Genomic DNA, 4114 nt, shown 5'->3' on the forward strand with positions numbered 1-4114 from the left:
AGGCCTTTTCACCAGAAAGGTCTTGTGGCGACACATACGCACATGCAAACTCAAACCCAAATCGGTTTCGCAGAAACCTGGAAAGAATCGCGTCCAGTCATTGGGCACATACACAGGGCTTGTGCCTGCACAGATTTCAAAACAATTGTGGGGAGTGATTAGTTCTATGAATCCTGATCCCATCACAAATATCATTAAAAGTGACCATGTCATCACTGATCTTGGGCAGCACTTGTTGAACAAAGGTGGGAATTCCAACAAAAACAAACACAATGTAAGGGAGAAGATGAGAGAATTGGGACGGTTAATTCACAATGGCAGAAGGTTCACCAGTCTAAAAAAACTGGAGGATTTCATTAATCCTAAGAAGTACTTGGAGATGGTCAGAGCTGTTCAGGTCACTTGTGGCTATGATAGTGGAACTGGAACATTTCAGATTCCATCCCTTGCAAACAAACTTGGTAATGCGATGGTCAAGGTCAGCAAACTGTTGAAAGCTCATGGGTTAATAGCTAACGATCATGAACTTGTGAGAAATGCCACAGAATTTCAACAAGTTCACAGTGAGAAATGGAACGAGATTATTTCTTCAACGGCTCTCAGAAACATTGCTGAATCAAAATGGAACGTTCCCACTCTTATGCCATTCACTGAGGATGTTCAAAAATTGCATCAGTTTCTCAGTGCGATGCAAGATGAGTGCAGCAGTGAACTATCTGGAACACCTTCTACAAAGTCCTGGACGGAACTGGCAAAGGTGTGTTTAACACAGATTATCCTCTTCAATCGACGCAGGGAAGGAGAAGTAGCAAGCATGCCGCTGACTGCATTTCTGTCAAGGGACACTTCTGATCCCCACGAGGATGTGAACTGGGCACTCTCTGAAGTGGAAAAAAAACTGTGCAGACATTTCTCAAGGATTGTCATCAGGGGAAAGCGAGGCAGACCAGTTCCAATTCTTCTCACTCCGAAAATGCTGTGCGCATTAGAACTCCTAGTCAAGTATAGAGAGGATTGTGGGGTTCTAAAAGACAATGCATATATGTTTGCAAGACCTACAGCTATGACACATTTCCGTGGTTCAGACTGCATGCGTGGCTTTGCAAAAACATGTGGTGCTAAGTGTCCAAAGTCACTGACATCGACCAGACTCAGAAAGCATGCTGCAACCCTCTCCACCGTGCTGAACATGACATACACAGAAATGGACCAGCTGGCCAACTTTCTTGGTCACAATATTAGAATTCATCGTGAATTCTATCGACTACCGGAGAAGACGCTTCAACTTGCCAAGATCAGCAAAATTCTAATGGCACTTGAGCAAGGGAGATTAGCAGAGTTTCATGGAAAGAACTTGGATGAAATCACAATAGGGCCAGATGGTATGTTATTTGTTCATTATGTTTTTCTTCTCAATTATTCTAATTGCTTCCCCATGTTTAACCTGTACTCGGTATATCTCCAACAGAAAGAGTTATTGGTAGTGATGATGATGAAGAAGAAGGGAGCGGGAACATAGAGGAAGGAAACTGTGCTTCTGCCGTTGATGGTATGTTGTTAGTAATTTAATGTAGAAAAAATAAGTACTTCAGTCTATAAAAAATTCACAAAGAAAGTTTAGCAGTTGTTTTATTTTGGATTTGTTGTTCTGTATTTTACTCTTGGTCTTGCACAAGCACTTTAGTTTGCTACATTTGCAGTATATACACTATGACATACCTTTGGTCAGGGTCACAGCAATAGGACCAGTCATGGAAGTGGGAAAAAGTGTTCTTTCTTTTCCAAGTGTGATCAATTTGCTCTCCAATATTATTGGTTATGGTCAGCATTTCTACAGTAAAGTTAATGAGGTGCTTTTAATTTTTCTAAACCCAACAGAGGAGACTCTTACACCTACTGAGGGGAATCAACTCCCACAGAACCTGAAGAGATCCAGATTGCCAACAGCAGAGGGACAGGAATCGCCTGAAATCCATGCTGTAAGACATACTTCAAAAGGTACATTTTACAATGTTCTTTTTAATTACATTATTTTACATTTGGCAGAAATTGGTCAGAAAATATATCAATCTTCCCTTTTGCACTCTTTAAACTGCTGATGCTCTGGACAACAGCTTAAGTGGAAGATATTGTTATAGATGGTGGCATATAGATATGTGTGGCTTGAAGTTAGCTGACACCCTTTTATTGAGTGCAGTAGTTTCAATCACACCCATGTATAACAGCTGCACAAAAAACAGCACATGGCAATGTTGTTTTTATTAGCATTAATAATTATTTACTCATTATACCAGCTCCACAGAACTTTTGGAGACTCCAGAGGCCTGTACTACAAAGTATGATTCATATGTTGCAGGTGCGACAAGTGTACAAGTGTAGTTGTTGGTTTACAGTCCTGCAGACTGTATACAGCCGTTTGCCTTTTGTTACTGCAGACTGTTTAACTCTGCAGGGGGTTTCAGCTGAATTAATGACATTTGTTAATATAAAGGGAATACCCAATACTAACTGTTGTCTTCTATACTCATTCCTTGGTAATTAAATAGTGATGAGCCTGGCAATTTAGGTCTTCACATAGTCTGCCATTTTGGCCAACGTCCCTTCCTGCCTTCAGCTGCAGCAGGTGTGTTGCTTGTTACCTGGATTATATGTTTTAGGCTATATTTGTTGAATAATATAGTTTGCTCATCTTGTGAAAATACAAGCCATAGTCTTGTGCCTGTCTGTGATTGGTCATAAGGGGCACCTATCCAATCAGTGACTGCAACTACCCAATTAAGTGAATGCAAAGAGGAATTATAGCTTACACATTGCCTTTTTGTTTAATTGAAATATTTTTTCCGCTCACTTACAGGTAAAGCTGCTCAGAAAAGAGTGCCCTGGACAAAGACTGAGACCCAGGCAGTTGATAAACACATGAGTCGATTTATTACTTCTTGTCTTGTGCCAGGGAAGAGCGACTGCGAGAAATGTTTAAAGGCAGAACCAATAGCTCTTAAACATCGGGATTGGCAGACCTTAAAGTTTTATGTTCATAACCGTATCACAGCCTACAAAAGACAAATTCAGCGAAAATAGGAAGGCTGTATGATGGACATAATTTTGTCCTGACTTTGTTTTGTTAAAACAAAATACATTTTGCCAAGATTTATGTAAATACTCACACTTTTTATTTTTCCTATACTTGAAATGTGAGATCTAAGGATTATTATTATTTCAATATTTTCCCAAGATAATTTAACTGAATACTATTTTTGTATTATAGTCCAGCAGATATGTGAAATATCTGAAAGAGTGTGCTTTTGATGATAAAAACATGAACTTTGGCTCACTGTTAGAGCATGCCCTAAGGAAGATGTGTGGCTATAGGGCCATCACATATTTGACCATTGGTTGTTATTTTACCAGTAGTTTAGGATCTCTAGACCACCTAGGAACTTGATTGTGGTGGCTAATCCTACATTTTCAAGGATGAGGAATGCATTGGTACTATTTACAACATGCTGGAATGTAGCTAACTACATGTATCTGGTATTCAGGGAACAAAATACACAGTAAAAGCATCAACATATTTATTTTGGTGAAGTAATACATGTTACATAATACATATGTAATATTACAGGTGTTCAACTAAATGCAGAGTTAGTTCTGAAAACAGTCCACCACAGTGTCAAAGGGCACTGCACTGAATTGCTGCCTTGACACATTTGCACTGTCCACTGCACCCCTTTTTGCATTCACAGCGGAGGAGTTCTGGTAATGTGGTCCAGTAAACTTCCCATCCAACTGTGGCCTTCCTCTCCCACCCCCAGTCTCCTGGAGATGGGAGTTCAGGGGCTGCAAACATCATCTCTCCCCAGTCGTGACCAACTTGGAAGGCAGCTCTCTTTGTGTGCTGAATCAGTGCTGCTTGTGTTGGGGGGAGTCCTTCAATTGTTCTACCTTGCTGGGTGAAGAGCTGCTTGCGTGCCTGATTGACTGACCCCTGGCTAATAGTGCGGTCATACAGCAATACCAGAAATCGCTCCAGAGGCTCCATCCAGTCTTGTACGAAGTCTGGGGTGGCAGCCAAGGCACAGAAGGCTCTAGTGACATAATCAAATGTCAGCAATGT

At 40.8% G+C, this 4114-nt stretch overlaps 1 long non-coding RNA gene across 1 annotated transcript; it reads left to right on the plus strand.

Moving 5' to 3' along the window:
• Positions 1–303: 303 nt before the first annotated feature.
• On the plus strand, positions 304–3083 carry LOC117445218 (uncharacterized). Its single transcript, XR_011643170.1, has 4 exons — positions 304–1382; positions 1469–1549; positions 1879–1998; positions 2855–3083. It is a non-coding gene; the product is annotated as an uncharacterized lncRNA (long non-coding RNA).
• The last annotated feature ends 1031 nt before the right edge of the window (positions 3084–4114 follow it).

Source organism: Pseudochaenichthys georgianus, chromosome 4, assembly GCF_902827115.2.
Source record: "Pseudochaenichthys georgianus chromosome 4, fPseGeo1.2, whole genome shotgun sequence".
In the NCBI taxonomy this organism is placed as follows: domain Eukaryota; kingdom Metazoa; phylum Chordata; class Actinopteri; order Perciformes; family Channichthyidae; genus Pseudochaenichthys; species Pseudochaenichthys georgianus.